The following is a 17,285-nucleotide window of genomic DNA, read 5'->3' on the forward strand; positions in this document are numbered from 1 at the left end:
TCAACATTTTATCGAGAAAGAGGAACAAAATTCTGTCTAAGTGGAAATTGAAAGTACAAAAACCAGAAATTCACTAGACAATCACATTTGTTTACGTGCATATAACATTGAAATGCAACAAAAAAAAATTATTAAATAATGACAAATATTGGAAGTAGTTGCCACCCTGTCCAACAAGGCAACTCTCTTATCTTCACATCTCTATTCTGGAACCATTAATATAATGTTGTTTTACTTTTATACTATTTGTTAATTAATTTTAATTCATATATTTACACTTTTTATTTAAATAATTAATTTTCCCCAAAATATTTATCTTTTATTTATTATTATTATTATTGAAATGTCTTTTACATCATTGTGAGTGTAGTTAAGGTTGGGGAACAAAATTATTAGTGCACAGTAATAATCATATACACAAAGGACACCAAAATTCACTTCCAACCACATAATAAGTAACTTCTGCCCCCAAGATGGTTGATTCTTGACTACATTGCAATCCCCAATCTTGGTATAGTGGTGGGCTTCCTCCACGTCCCTTGTGATCCACATAGCAGCCATCAATTCTTGAGGATCATAGGGTCGAACTTAGCTCCTGCTGTAAACCTTCCAAGAAATACCCTAACAACTGCTCCTCCGAAACTCACGTCGTTTGACCCACCAACAATTCGAAATCCTACACGTATTCGTCCACTGTCCTTGTCTGTTTGGCCACCGCTTCGAAAATGGTGCCCCTGTTTCTGCCCCCAAAGACAATGAGGATATCTTACTCACTTTTCAAGGTTTATACCACACTTTCGGGTACCAAGGAAAACACTAGAAATATAGGATATGTATGCATTTACGACATCCCCACAAAAACATTAAATTTTGATAAAAGAATCTTGATAAATAATTATAAACTTTCCACATTTATTATAACCTTCCTTTTAGTCGTGTTAAGTTTAACAAAACCAATAACCTCTCTAATGCATTATAGAGAAACTCTGGATATCAAATTCAAAGAACTGGTGCGTCTTAGGTCTAGATTATATACTTAGTCTTGCTAAGAAAATGCAATGGGAAAAAAAGGAAACAATATAAAAAGAAACTATATAAATGCTAATGAAGAAAATATACAAACAGTGATGGGAACAATTTGAAAATGATATTTATGAATGAATAATACAAGATAAAACAATGAATGTATGCATGGGTAAAATCCTACCGCTGAAACCTGAATTTTTACAATTTTACAAAACCTGATGCAGATATGAAGATTCAACCTAAATTGTATCCACAATGATGTCTTACGCAGAAAAAAAAAAGAATACTATGAATGGAGATAAACTGCAGATGCAATCAATGCAATGAATTTAGTCAAATCTGATGCAATCAGACTATATGCAAAAATGGAATGAATTTAATAGTATTGAATTGGTAAAAAACTGCAAAGTATGCACGAACTCTAAATAGGTATTAAAGACAATGCATGAAAACGGGAAAACGAATACAGAATTTAGATTCCTATGTGACAGGCTACAAGAGAGATGTTTTTATGCAATTTTTCTGGTTTGAAAACAGAACTGGAGTTTCCAAGTTGCTAATGCAATTGAAATGACTTAAACAATTGAAACGGGCCATTTCTAAGCAAATAAGGCTAGATGAGCAATTGAATAACGGAAGAAAATAAAAATTTTCCTGATAAGAAACTAAATGAAAACTGGAATGACAATGCAAACAAAGAAAATACATAACCAAAAATGGCCAATTTGGCATCAACTATTATGCCCAAAGTGAGAATTCTAAATGCTTATACAGTGTAGGATTGGAAATAAAGAACAGAAATGTGGTTTTGATTTTGATTTGAACGTGGCACAATGAACAATTATGCAGCAAAAACAGTCCGACACAAAATCCAGCAGCAATCATTACATTGGTTTGGTTAAATGAGTCTTAATTTTTTTTCAAAAAGACATTTTGGATTCGTTAAGCACAATCTGGAGTCTTTTAGTTTCCATTTCAGAATGTTAAAGGCTGGAAACTCATCCAATTCACTAAAGACTATACAACAAGAAATCCTAGATTATGCTGAAAACTGAATGAGCATGGATGCAATAATCAATGCACCTACACCTAGCTTTAATATTAGAATCATGGCAAGAATGAAAAGAATGGACGTACCTAAATTTGATATTTCCTTTTATCAAAATTTAATCAAAACTAAGAATTACAAAGACAAAACATTACTTCTAAACAAACGAAAATAATACAAACTGAAAAAATTACAGAGCAAGATGGAATTAACAGAGCAAGAAAAGAATTCCAAACGGGTTATCACAATTAAGAATACAAAAATCATAATCTCTAGATAAGAAAACAAATTTAGATAAAAAGTTTGAGCAAACACCTTATTTTTGAAGTTTTACCTCTCATTTCTTGGTTTGAAGATCTCTCCCTCTTTGATATGCAACTGAACACAATTTTACATTGAACAAAATGTTAATAGGACAAACAAGATATTTACATGCTAATCAAGAAAACAATGCTAATGAAGAAAATATACATGCAGTGATGGAAAATATTTTAAAGTGATATTTATGAATGAATAATACAAGATAAAAACAATGAATGTATGCATGCAAAAACCCCGTTGAAACATAGAAATGTAAAGTCTAGGAACACAATTTTCATTTATTCTAGAAAAGGCATAGGTTCTACTTGAGTTTCTACTTGAATAAATCCAAACTGCTAAACATCCGGAGCACAGGTTCGGATCCGCATTTGCTTTGACCCAATCTCTGTAATAACATAAGTAACATAAAAAAAATCATCAAACTTTTGCAATAGAACAATTGCCCAAAGCATCTCGTCGTCCTCAGTACGATCATCACCATCCACTCATGAAACCAAGCTTTTGAATCAACTAAGAATTACCTAAGGAAAAAAAGATTAAAAAAAAATCTATTGATTACATATATGCATAACAAAATACTCTTTACACAAATAATTCAATATTTCAACACCAAGTCCTAAACCAAGTAAAAAACTAAACAAGAACTAAAAGATAGCAAGAACATAAGACATAATAACAAAATATAAAGAAAGAGTCCAAAAAGAATAAAGAATTCTCTCTTTCCCGGTCTTGCACAATTGACGTGGAAAATGGATCCTAGTTGCACTCAATTTGCAATCTTGTGCACTAACCTTCCTATTCTCATCAATCCAAAGCTGTACAAATATTTAAACTTCAATCAGCAGGGTATCCATTCAATACTATCACTTAAGAGCTAAAACAGGAGCAATAATTCAAAACAAGGGTAAGTTAGACAACTTCCCTATTTGGACGGTTGTTTCTAGCCTGCTCCAAGCTCCACACTGAGGTGTGTTGCTGCTGTCTACTCAGAAATACTTGACTCCAATTAGACTCTAATGGTGATGGAACTAAATGGAAATGAAGAATATACATAAATCAAACTGGACAAATTGACATCTGCACATAAATCAGCAAACAAATTTAAAAATTAAAAGTGAATGTCGTAGTAGTAAACAATTTTAAAAGCTGAAGTAAATGCAATAGCAATTTTCTCTTTTGTTATGTTGATTGCACTCCAGTTTAAGCAATCTGCACAAGAAACAATTAGCAAGTTAGTTAGGCTAAACTCACTCAATTTGCCAATAGACTTAGGCCAAGTTAGCCTCACAAAGCTCACTACGCTCTACTTTCTCTCTAGTAGCTTGCACACTCAAAGGATAAAACACTCAGCTGATTGTTAAGGAAATTAAGCATGGACCAGATAATCCTGTGAATCACCACCACCCAATTTTAGGGGTGGGCAAATCAAATTGAACTGCACTATTAAAAACTACACTGAACTAAAAACTAGTTTGTCTAAACTGAGATGAACTAAAAAATAGTTCAGACAAACTCAACTGAACTATTTTTTGTTTTACCAAATTGTACAAAACTACAGTATAAACTGAACTGCACTATTAACTATACTAGTTTTGAACTGAATTGTACTAATTTTAACCAAAAACTCAGCAACACTGACATTATAATCAGGGATAAAAACCTGAAACTGGATCAATAAGAGACATGCCAACAAAAATACAATGTACTTAACAGGTTCATCTTAAGTTGTACTACATAGAAACTATAAATTGCACTAATCTATCATATATACAACATAAAAGCTATCTAAACATATTCAAAATGGTTCAAACAGTCTAAGAACTACTACAATATCTATTTCTATCACAAACCAAAAATTTGTCTACCTAAAACCTAACTTACTTGACAGTCTAAGTTAAAATGCAAGAATTGTAACTACCCTATAATAAAACCTCAAGGTAAGTGCCGAAACAAGTTTTGAATGTTAAAAGGTTACAAAAGACTGAACTAGTTACTAAGAATCATTAGCAAATCAAAATATACCTGTACTACTAATAATTACAGCACTAACTAATAAAATAAGGTTAATAAAACTGCACTAGTTCTAAAATATGATTTTAACACTACCTAATAACAAAGTAACTATGCACACAACTTTAAAATCACTTAACTGAACTAACTGAACTCATATTTTATTCATAAGGGTGAAAATATAAAATGTGACTATATAAATCTAAGAAACTGGATTAAATCAAAAAAACAGCACATAACACTAAGTACTCCTACAAACACAACTTAAAAACTAACTAACCTGACACTAAGTACTCCTACAAACAAAACTTAAAAACTAACTAACCTGATTCCTACAGGTTTCAAACAACTAATGAAAGCTAGAAACAAAGTTAACTACTATAATTGATGATAGATTCGAACTTTGACCTATTCACTAAAATCTATCCACTAAAACTACGCATGTTTAAAAGCTATGCAGAATTATGACTTACTAAACCAAGGGAAATGTAACAGAAGCCATCTCAACAAGTTCTAATTGGTAAAAATTAATGTAAAAAGCTTAAAAACAATACAAATAAATACTATACAAAAATTCATTAATTTAAAACTAATCTACTAACTATAAATTAGAATGAACTTATAAAATATGAACAAACCTAATACTACTATAATCAACTAAACAATAACTAAGCAATTTCAAATTCATCTAACTATGTTATGACTACAGGTATTTACAAACTTGAAACTAAAAATACAAAAACTAGCTTATGCCTAGACTAATGCTACCGAATAGATCAAAGACAAAAAAGATCCTACAATTCTTGTTAATATTAGATTTTAAATAATGAGTTGAGCGTAGCAAACACGTGGTATTAAATATAATATATATGAAGATATCCCAAAAGAATGCAGCACCAGAAATTCCAATGCATCATATGTCAAGTATTCATCAGTAGACATCAGAATAAATGTAAAGTTTCAGCAGCTCAATGAAACATACCAAGGAATTTAATTAAGAAAGCTACCTGCATAGTCCTGTAGGAAGTCACACTCATACATTTATTCTGCAACTAAATACAAAAACTATGAAATACTTCACTTAAGAGCTAAAACAGAAGCAACAATTCAAAACAAGAGTAAGTTAGACAACTTCCCTATTTGGATGGTTGTTTCTAGCCTGCTCCAAGTATAAATCACTTGTAACAACTCCCAAACTGACTTTGCACTAGGCATCTTTAGGAATGTCTTACGCAGATTCTTTGATAGTCAACAGAGAATATAATCTTTTTGAATTTCTGCGTGAAATCAAAGGTTAAAAATATTCAAAGGCAAGTTATTTGCAGTATAGTATAGAAAAATATGATTGGAACATACTAAATTTCTATTTTTGGGGGCCTTTCAGCTTCTCAAACAATCGCCCTTCATCCATAGCCTTTGCCCGTAAACTACAAGTCTCATAATTTTCCCTAGATAAAAAAAGAAAGGAAAAGAAAAATCAACCTTAATTATCCCAAATGCATGCAAGCAAGAAGACAGTATTTAAAAATCAAAGTATGCAGACAACAACAATTGTGACAAATCTCATTCATAGACAGGACATCAAATTGCATACATCATACAAATCCTGAATGGCCCTAACATGAAGGTGGAAAATTGCATAACCCACAGGTCCCAGAATATGAGGTGTTTCGATATCTCTCTATATTATGTCAATATAAGAACAACCTCAGACTTCAACATCTAGGTGTTTAACACTCAACACATTATGCAAATTTACGCCATCATAAACTTGGAAAACTTCTAATCACACCAATTGAATTAGAAATACACTCGAGATCAATAGGACTTCAATCAAGGCTTGTAATGTGGCCAAGGTATAGGTGAGGTAAAAAGAGATAAAAATCAAGGCTAAAATCAAAGAGAGGTGTTATGAAAAATGAATGCATAAATCATTCACGAATGCATAACATAAAAAATACAAGTTCTGAAATGTAAATAAACAGGAATGCATCACACAGTGAAAGAAAGTAAGGCAAGGCTCAAATCTCACAAAGGATAAAATTTGTCAAAACTAGTTCGAAACTCACATTTCATGTAAAAACTATTCAATTCTATTGAAAGAAATTGTAAAATCTAGCTAGAAACTATGAACTCAAATTAGAAACTCAATAAATCATTCACAATCAAGAACTAAAAATAGTAGACAAGTAATCATGCAAAACCTGTAAAACTCAACTAAGAACCTCAATGTATCGACCTAAACAAGTTTGAAACTATAAAAGAAAGTTAAGAGAAGTGGATAGAAACTCACTATCTAAAAACAACAAATAACTAAGAATCTCACTATCAAATCTGAAACAGAATACGAAAATTGGATAGAAACTAAACCTACACTCTTAAAACAGCAAAGATATTTTATAAAAGCAAAATAAAACTGAAATCTCTTAAAACAGTAAAAGAAACTAGCTATGAAATAGAAAAAGAAACCTCATGAGCTTCTTTCACAGTCTTTCCATCCTTTTTCTTTCTCCAATTATATCCATACTTTCTAAAGTACCTCAAAATCGTTCTATGAAATAGAAAAAGTGTACCACCTGAAATTATGAAGTAAAATTCAAAGCTTTTATGACTTTGTAAAGTCAAATTAATGATAGAAATATGATTAGAAGGATCCAATATGCAAAAATGCTAGAAAATAAAAATAATATCATATCATATGCAAAAAAATAAAATATCAAAACATATAAACAAAGATCCAATATGAAAACTTATGTACAAAAGGAGAATTTGTCATATGCTAAGCACTTCAACTCATGAAACAAAGTTTTTGAATCAACTAAGAATTACCTAAGGAAAAAAAGATGAACATACTAACCGTATTGTTCAACTGAAGATTTAGTCACAATTGATGCAGATTTTTTCTCGCGATAACCCATGCCAAATTCTTCATCAATTACCCAAGAAGGCTGCCAAAGGAGTTAGAATTAATATGTTGAAACAAAATAAAGCTAAACTTTGTGGACAAAATAAAGGAAAACAAAAATCACGTGCTCCACTTTTGTTGCTTCTGGACAACTTTGTGCTCCCTTAATTCAATTTTTTTGGTTTGATTTTCCAATCCTGCACACATATATCACACAACTTAATATCCTCTTGGCTAAATAGATTGCAAGATACAATGCACAAGATAAAGAATTCTCCCTTTCCTGGTCTTGCACAATTGACGTGGAAAATGGATCCTAGTTGCACTCAATTTGGAATCTTGTGCACTAACCTTCCTATTCTCATGAATCCAAAGCTGCACAAATATTTAAACTTCAATAAGTAGAGTATCCATTCAATACTATCACTTAAGAGCTAAAACCGAAGCAACAATTCAAAACAAGGGTAAGTTAGACAACTTCCCTATTTGGATGGTTGTTTCTAGCCTGCTCCAAGCTCTACACTGAGGTGTTGGTGCTGCTGTCTACTCAGAAAAACTTGACTCCAATTAGACTCCAATTGAGATGGAACTAAATGGCAATCAAGAATATACCAAAATCAAACTGGACAAACTGACATCTGCACATAAATCAGCAAACAAATTTAAAAAATTGGAAGTGAACGTCGTAGTAGTAAACAATTTTAAAATTTGAAGTAAATGCAATAGACATTTTCTCTTTTGTTATGTTGATTGCACTCCAGTTTAAGCAATCTGCACAAGAAACTATTAGCAAGTCAGTTAGGCTAAACTCTCTCAATCTGCCAATAGACTAAGGTCAAGTTAGCCTCACAAAACATAATAAAAATTTGATCTCCAACTGAACACAACTTTACATTGAACAAAACATTAGTAGGACAAACAATTGATAAAACTACAACTCTCCAACTGAACACAACTTTACATTGAACAAAACATTAGTAGGACAAACAATTGATAAAACTACAACTCTGTATATAGCTTATCTCAAATGAAAAATATAAATTAAAAAAATGTTGACAGTGCATGATAAAAATGACAGAGTATTAGCATAGATATACAATAATCTACCTTGGGAGTTGTAAAACTTGAGTTTCTACTTGAATAAATCCAAACTGCTAGACATCCGGAGCATAGGTTCGGGTCCGCATTTGCTTTGACCCAATGTCTGTAATAACATAAGTAACATCAAAAAAATCATCAGACCTTTGCAATAGAACAATTGCACAAAAAAATACCGTAGAGACTAACAGTTAACACCTTTCCCATCCTCCCTCGCGGCTTTTGATTGGATTTCTCGACAGACGAGGTCCTTTGACATGCTATTAAAGGTCTTTTGTACGGACACCAAAGAACAAAGCTAGGCACAAAATAAGCGAAAATAAAAAATGTTGTTGCTAAATGATGATCAATTTCATATCCAGGGCCAACAAAAGCCAAAACACCAAAATATACCTCAAAAGGAAAATATGCTGGCTGATTTTACTTTGAACATTAAAACGTGGTCGATCCATTGAGCAGTGAAGATGATCATACAAAGCATCTCGTCGTCCTCAGTATGATCATCACCATCCACTCCACATTTTTTCTTCTATGTAAACCTAATACATCAATAATGAAAATATTACTAAAACAAATGAAATTACAAAAATTGTACCAAATGAACAATGACAAAAAAGAGTAAATATACGCTTTTTCTATTTGAATGGGATGTTACTTAGCAATTTAATTTTATGCATTGGATCGGATGTATTTGCTTTAACACTAAATGTTTTCAATGTAAATAAAAGATATTATACATACAATAGGGATATTTGTTTACCTTTGTACACAATAAAGAAAATGGACTTTTTGTCTTTTGATTAGAAATTTGAAAGTACATCAGATACCCACTTGTAACTATCAAGAAAAAACGAGTTAAACATAATTAGCAACAATAGAAATTTCATGCCACATTAATTACCACAAGACAACAAGTCAAGCAACACATCATACCCAAAGTATGCGACAAGCCATTTTGCGTACTTCCATAACTACAATGAAGTCTCATGCACCAGAGCACACCTCCTCCTATATCAGAAAAACTCAATAGACAAATATGGAAGAACGACCGACACACAAGCAGATATTTTTGCAGACAAACAATGTTCTTCAATAAGTGAAAACCGTCATATAGAGATAAAGTTGAACAAAAGTATTCACAAAAATGATCGACAATATTTATAGAATAATAAGAACATAGCATAAAGCACAAAAATTTAACCACATATTGTCATAAAATGTTATTCAGAACACCAATTGCTTCTAGATACCAAACATTGTCCACAAAAAATCACAAGAAGTGGAATACTTGAATGAAAAGATATCTCTACCATAATGTTTTGATTTTATTTGTGCGCCTCATCCTCTTTCGAAAACTTAAATTTCCATTTCGAAGAAATCTGCAAAATACAACAAGTAAGCAATATCAAAAAGAAAACAACCACAACAACAAAACCATTTAGGTGAAGCAATTCAAAATTTGAGAACAAATTTGAACTTAAATGGCAGAGCACTAAGTTCTAACCTTTAAGGCCTAAGTTTTAGAGCAATAATTGGTGCAGATTAACATACTAACCGTATTGTTCAACAGAAGATTTAATCAAAATTGGTGCAGATATTTTCTCGCGATAACCCATGCCAAATTCTTCATTAATTACCCAAGAAGGCTGCCAAAGGAGTTAGAATTAATATGTTGAAACAAAATAAAGCTAAACTTTGTGGACAAAATAAAAGAAACAAAAATCACGTGCTCCACTTTTGTTGTTTCTGAACAACTTTGTGCTCCCTTAATTCAATTCTTTTGGTCTGATTTTCCAATCCTGCACACATATATCACACAGCTTAATATCCTCTTGGCTAAAGAGATTGCAAGATACAATGCACAAGATAAAGAATTCTCCCTTTCCCGGTCTTGCACAATTGACGTGGAAAATGGATCCTAGTTGCACTCAATTTGCAATCTTGTGCACTAACCTTCCTATTCTCATGAATCCAAAGCTGCACAGATATTTAAACTTCAATCAGTAGAGTATGCATTCAATACTATCACTTAAGAGCTAAAACCGAAGCAACAATTCAAAACAAGGGTAAGTTAGACAACTTGCCTATTTGGATGGTTGTTTCTAGCCTGCTCCAAGCTTCACACTGAGGTGTTGTTGCTGCTGTCTACTCAGAACTACTTGACTCCAATTGAGATGGAACTAAATGGCAATCAAGAATATACCAAAATCAAACTGCACAAACTGTCATCTGCACATAAATCAGCAAACAAATTTAAAAAATTAGAAGTGAATGTCGTAGTAGTAAACAATTTTAAAAGTTGAAGTAAATGCAATAGCAATTTTCTCTTTTGTTACGTAGATTGCACTCCAATTTAAGCAATCTGCACAAGAAACAATTAGCAAGTCAGTTAGGCTAAACTCTCTCAATCTGCCAATAGACTTAGGCCAAGTTAGCCTCACAAAACATAATAAAAATTTGATCTCCAACTGAACACAACTTTACATTGAACAAAACATTAGTAGGACAAACAATTGATAAAACTACAACTCTGTATATAGCTTATCTCAAATAAAAAAAATAAGTTAAAAAAATGCTAAGAGTGCATGATAAAAATGACAAAGTAGTAGCATAGATATACAATAATCTACCTTGAGAGTTGTAAAACTCGAGTTTCTACTTGAATAAATCCAAACTGCTAGACATCCAGAGCACAAGTTCGGATCCGCATTTGCTTTGACCCAATGTCTGTAATAACATAAGTGTCAGAATATGTGAATTATTGTGCAATTAATATAGCAATTATGTGTAATCCTGCAATTATGTCTAATCCCTAAAATTAAGGGATTAGGATTAGTAATTATTGGACAGATTTCCTTTTATTAAGATCAGGTATTATTGGGTAGATATCTCCTGATTTAGAGACTTTATTTCAGGAGATTTTTTACCTTAATTAGACAATAGTTTGTTTCTTTTTAAACACTTATGTATTGTTTCAAAAGTATGAATGAGAGAATAATTAATTCCAGCATCCTACTACTGTTTTACAACATGGTATCAGAGCTCTAGGTTTTTCCTGGAGCCCTGGTCTTTGTTTTTTGTCTCACGGCCTTCATTGCCGTTCCTCAACTATTGCTGGCCTTCATTGCCATTCTCGTCAAAAAAAAAAAAAAAAAAAAAAGGGGCAGCCTTAATTGCTGCTGTTATTCTTTCCGCTGTGTTAACCTAACATCCGATTACAATGTCTGGTGCTACATCAAGTAGAGAAGTCTCTAGTCCTTCACACAAAAATGGAGAACTCCAAGGTCTCCGAGCGTCATACAGGTTGGATGGAAAAAATTTTCTCAAATGGTCCCAGTTTGTTAGAACCTATCTCAAGGGAAAAGGATGCCTGGTTCATCTCCTTGAAAATGGTCCAAGCATGGAGGATCCAGCATTTGCAGCATGGGATGAAAAAGATTCCATGATTATGTCTTGGTTGTGGGACTCCATGGAAGCTACCATCAGCGACACTTGTATGTTTCTTAATACAACTAAAGATATTTGGGACTCCATAAACCGCACATATTCTAAAGCCAATGATGCTGCCCAAGTATATGAAATCAAAATAAAAACTGCAGCCACAAAACAGGGAAGCAGAGGAATCACAGAATATGCGGCACTGTTGCAGAATCTATGGCAGGAACTTGATCACTACAGAGTTTTTGAAATGAAGTGTGCTGAGGATGCAATCCTCTTGAAGAATTTCATAGAGAAGGATCGTGTGTATGATTTTCTTGCAGGACTAAATCCTGAATTTGATCAAGTTAGAGTGCAAATTCTAGGGAGAAAGGATACTCCTTCACTAGAAGAAACCATCTCTATTGTTCGTGCAGAAGAAAGTCGAAGGAGTGTAATGCTTGAGTCTCAACCAATGGATGGGTCTGCTCTACTTACCAAACCTGAACTGGTGCAGAAAGGAAATGAGCAAATTCCTAATTCTCTATGGAAAGGAAATAGAGATAATTTATGGTGCACCTATTGTCAGAAACCGAGACACACAAGGGAGAAATGTTGGAAATTGCATGGCAAACCTCCAGGAAAGGAGTGGGTGAATCGTGGAGGACAACAAAAGTCCCAAGTGCACATAACACAAACAGAGATTAAAGAATCTCCAGCAGTAGACAGTTTCAATATGGAAGAAATAAAGAAATTGAAGAAGCTATTGGGGAATATGGAGGAACCCTCTGGATCATGTTCTCTTGTTTTCTCAGGTAAAACTTCTTGTATGAATACCTCATATAATGTGAACTCTTGGATTGTGGATTCGGGAGCTACAGATCATATGACACATTTATTCCACTTGTTTCATTCTTATACACCCTCACCAAGTAATAGAAAAATTATTGTTGCAAATGGGTCAGTAGCTACTGTTGCAGGATATGGTAATATCCAAGTAAACCCGAACCTTATGCTTAAAAACGTTCTCCATGTTCCCAAACTCTCAGCCAGTCTTCTCTCCATAAAGAAACTAACCTCTGATCTCAATTGTTCTGCAATGTTTTCCCCATCTCTATGTGTTTTTCAGGAACAGGACTCGGGGAGGAGGATTGGACTTGCTAAAGAAAAAGATGGTCTTTACTACTTGGAAGTATCTAAAGAATCCCAAACCAACCAAGCAAAATCCCTTCACAGTATAACAAATAAGGATGAACTATGGTTGTATCACTATCGTCTAGGACATCCATCATTTAAGGTGCTACAATTTATGTTTCCTCATTTGTATGAAAACTTAGATATCTCAAAGCTTCATTGTGAAACTTGTGAGTTAGCGAAGCATACTCGTGCTTTTTTTCCCAACAGCAATAATAGAAGCTCTCAACCTTTTCAATTGATTCATAGTGATATATGGGGACCGTCTACAGTACCAAATATTTCTGGGGCCCGCTGGTTTGTAACATTTATTGATGATTGCACTAGGGTTACTTGGCTCTATTTGCTTAAACAAAAATCTGATGTCAGCACTATCATTCCCATATTTCACTCAATGATCACAACTCAATTTGGAGTTAATATTAAAAGGTTTAGGACCGATAATGCTAGAGATTATTTCAACCAAACCATATCCTCGTATTTCCAATCTAATGGGATCATCCATGACTCTTCATGTGTTTATACCCCACAACAAAATGGAGTGGCAGAAAGAAAAAATGGGCATTTACTCAATATAACTCGGGCTCTTCTTTTTCAAGGGAATGTTCCAAAAAATTATTGGGGAGAAGCTGTTCTTACTGCATCATATCTTATTAATAGACTTCCCTCTCATGGCCTAAGTAATAAGAGTCCAATAGAAGTCCTAAATAATTTCTTTCCTCACTTTAAGAAATCAAATGGATTGATTCCTAGAATATTTGGATGTACAGCCTTTGCACATGTCCCTGTTCAAGCTAGAGATAAACTGGATCCCAGGGCTGTTAAATGTATTTTTTTAGGATATTCAGCCACACAAAAAGGGTATAAATGTTATGATCCTATCATTAAAAAATGGTATATCTCAGCTGATGTTACTTTTCTTGAAACTAAACCTTTTTTTAACAAAACCAATCCTACAGAACAATGTCTAGAAGACCCTCATGAAAATACTGAGTTCTTAACTCTGCCATATATCACAACCAACAGATCTGAGCCTCCAACTATACAACATAATTCTGAACGAGGATCAGAAGCTATGGATACAGATTTCCCCATTGAAGCAACTCGAATAGAAGCTGACAATCCTCCGAGATTTAACAAGGTTTACACCAGGAGAAAGCAAATTCCAGAGATGATGCAAGTCCATGAATCCAATCCAAGTTCTGCACCAGAAAATGAAGAAATACCTGAACCAGAAAATGAGATTGACCTTCCAATAGCCATCCGAAAAGGTACTAGAAATTGCACTAAAAAACCTCTCTATCCTCTCTCAAATTATGTTTCTTATGATAGATTATCAGCTAATCATAAAAGCTTTATTGTAAACTTGAATTCTGTGGTTATACCAAATAATATTATTGAAGCACTAGCAAAGAAAGAGTGGAGAGATGCTATGCAAGTGGAAATGACAGCATTAGAGAAGAATAACACTTGGGAAATTGTGGATAAACCCAAAGAAAAGAATATTGTTGACTGTAAGTGGATATTCACAGTAAAATATAATGCTGATGGGTCACTTGAACGATACAAAGCAAGATTGGTGGCCAAAGGATACACTCAAGCATATGGAATAGACTATGAAGAAACGTTTGCACCAGTTGCTAAAATGAATACTCTAAGGATTCTTCTATCCTTAGCTGCTCATTTTGATTGGAAACTACTACAGTATGATGTTAAAAATGCCTTTCTTCATGGAGACCTAGAGGAAGAAATCTACATGAACATCCCACAGGGGGTTGAAGGAGATAGACAAAATAAGGTGTGCAGACTTAAGAAGGCACTATATGGACTGAAACAATCTCCTAGAGCATGGTTTGGGAGGTTCTCAAAAGTTATGAAGGGATTTGGCTACAAACAAAGCCAAGGAGACCACACGTTGTTCATAAAACATTCAGAAAAGGGGAAGGTAACAGTTCTTTTGGTGTATGTGGATGATATTATAGTAACTGGGAATGATGAAAAAGAAAAGGAAAAATTGAAACAAAGACTAGTCCAAGAATTTGATCTCAAAGAGCTTGGAAAACTGAAATATTTTCTAGGAATTGAAGTAGCATACTCTACCCAAGGAATTTTTATATCCCAACAAAAATACATAACCGATTTGTTGGCTGAGACGAAGACTATTGGATGCAGACCCGCAACAACTCCAATGGACCCCAATCACAAACTGGGTAAATCTGGAGATGAACCAGAAGTAGAAAAAAGGATGTACCAGAGGCTGGTTGGAAAATTAATATATTTGGCGCATACCCGACCAGATATTGCCCATTCGGTAAGTGTAATAAGTCAGTTTATGCATGAACCAAAGGAGTCTCACCTTCAAGCTGCCTATAGGATTCTACATTACTTAAAAGGCACTCCTGGAAAGGGAATCCTATTCAAGAAGAATGAAAAATTGAACCTTGAAGCCTACACCGACGCAGACTATGCAGGATCTCTAATTGATAGAAGATCGACTACTGGATATTGTACTTTCCTGGGTGGAAATTTAGTAACTTGGAGAAGTAAAAAACAGAATGTAGTGTCTAGATCATCAGCTGAATCAGAGTTCAGAGCACTTGCTCAAGGAATATGTGAATTATTATGGATAAAAATTATTCTGGATGATTTGAAAGTTGATTTGAAGGGTCCCATGAAACTGTACTGTGATAATAAATCAGCAATAGAAATTGCACATAATCCGGTTCAACATGACCGGACAAAACACGTTGAAATAGATAGACACTTCATCAAAGAAAAAGTAGACGAAGGTCTATTATGCATGGCGTATGTCCCATCCAGGCAACAAGTAGCTGATGTGTTAACAAAAGGTCTCAATAGCCCTATCTTCCAAGATCTTATAAGCAAACTGGGAATGACCAATATCTATTCCTCAGCTTGAGGGGGGGTGTCAGAATATGTGAATTATTGTGCAATTAATATAGCAATTATGTGTAATCCTGCAATTATGTCTAATCCCTAAAATTAAGGGATTAGGATTAGTAATTATTGGGCAGATTTCCTTTTATTAAGATCAGGTATTATTGGGTAGATATCTCTTGATTTAGAGACTTTATTTCATGAGATTTTTTACCTTAATTAGACAATAGTTTGTTTCTTTTTAAACACTTATGTATTGTTTCAAAAGTATGAATGAGAGAATAATTAATTCCAGCATCCTACTACTGTTTTACAACAATAAGTAACATCAAAAAAATCATCAAACCTTTGCAATAGAACAATTGCACAAAAAACATACCGTAGAGACTAAAAGTTAACACCTTTTCGATCCTCCCACGCGGCTTCTAATTGGATTTCTCGACAGATGAGGTCCTTTGACATGCGGTCTTTTGTAGGAACACCAAAGAACAAAGCTAGGCCCAAAATAAACGAAATTAAAAATGTTGTTACTAAATGATGATCAATTTCATATCTAGGACCAACAAAAACCAAAAGTGTTCAAAACATGAATACTGCAGAAAACATAAGGAAAGGGAATTCAAAATAAAATTTACCTCCATGCTCATAATTCATTCTGCTGGATTGGCACCCTACAAACCAGTATATATGAATTAAGCTCAAAAAACAAAATGCTAGAAAAAAAAAATAATACCATATCATATGCAAAAAAATAAAATACCAAAACATATAAACAAGGATCCAATATGCAAACTTATGTACAAAAGGAGAATTTGTCATATGCTAAGCACTTCAACTCATGAAACAAAGTTTTTCAATCAACCAAGAATTACCTAAGGAAAAAAAATTAACATACTAACCGTATTGTTCAACAAAAGATTTAGTCACAATTGGTGCAGATTTTTTCTCGCGATAACCCACGCCAAATTCTTCATCAATTACCCAAGAAGGCTGCCAAAGGAGTTAGAATTAATATGTTGAAACAAAATAAAGCTAAACTTTGTGGACAAAATAAAGGAAAACGAAAATCACGTGCTCCACTTTTGTTGTTTCTGGACAACTTTGTGCTCCCTTAATTCAATTCTTTTCGTCTGATTTTCCAATCCTGCACACATATATCACACGCCCTAATATCCTCTTGGCTAAACAGATTGCAAGATACAATGCCCTATGCCCTATGCCCTATGCCCTATGCCCTATGCCCTATGCCCTATGCCCTATGCCCTATGCCCTATGCCCTATGCCCTATGCCCTATGCCCTATGCCCTATGCCCTATGCCCTATGCCCTATGCCCTATGCCCTATGCCCTATGCCCTATGCCCTATGCC

At 33.8% G+C, this 17,285-nt stretch overlaps 1 long non-coding RNA gene across 12 annotated transcripts; it reads right to left on the bottom strand.

Annotated features, from left to right (window-relative positions):
- Positions 1–311: 311 nt before the first annotated feature.
- LOC148195260 (uncharacterized) lies at positions 312–17,258 on the bottom strand. Of its 12 annotated transcripts, none has more exons than XR_015780557.1 (18): positions 16,817–17,258; positions 16,553–16,588; positions 16,297–16,411; positions 11,039–11,135; positions 10,493–10,770; positions 9,964–10,385; positions 9,719–9,787; positions 9,342–9,416; positions 9,169–9,245; positions 8,802–8,947; positions 8,607–8,706; positions 8,418–8,514; positions 8,039–8,081; positions 7,263–7,948; positions 6,875–6,981; positions 5,762–5,853; positions 2,409–5,682; positions 312–740 (listed from the first exon to the last, which is right to left on the bottom strand). It is a non-coding gene; the product is annotated as an uncharacterized LOC148195260 (long non-coding RNA). The 12 variants fall into 12 exon arrangements; XR_015780558.1 differs by having other exon boundaries at positions 8,039–8,093; XR_015780554.1 differs by having other exon boundaries at positions 7,263–8,514; positions 16,817–16,907; positions 16,989–17,258.
- Positions 17,259–17,285: the final 27 nt, after the last annotated feature.

Source organism: Vigna umbellata, chromosome 7 (assembly GCF_029865625.1).
Source record: "Vigna umbellata cultivar VRB3 chromosome 7, Vumbellata_1.0, whole genome shotgun sequence".
Lineage (NCBI taxonomy): Eukaryota > Viridiplantae > Streptophyta > Magnoliopsida > Fabales > Fabaceae > Vigna > Vigna umbellata.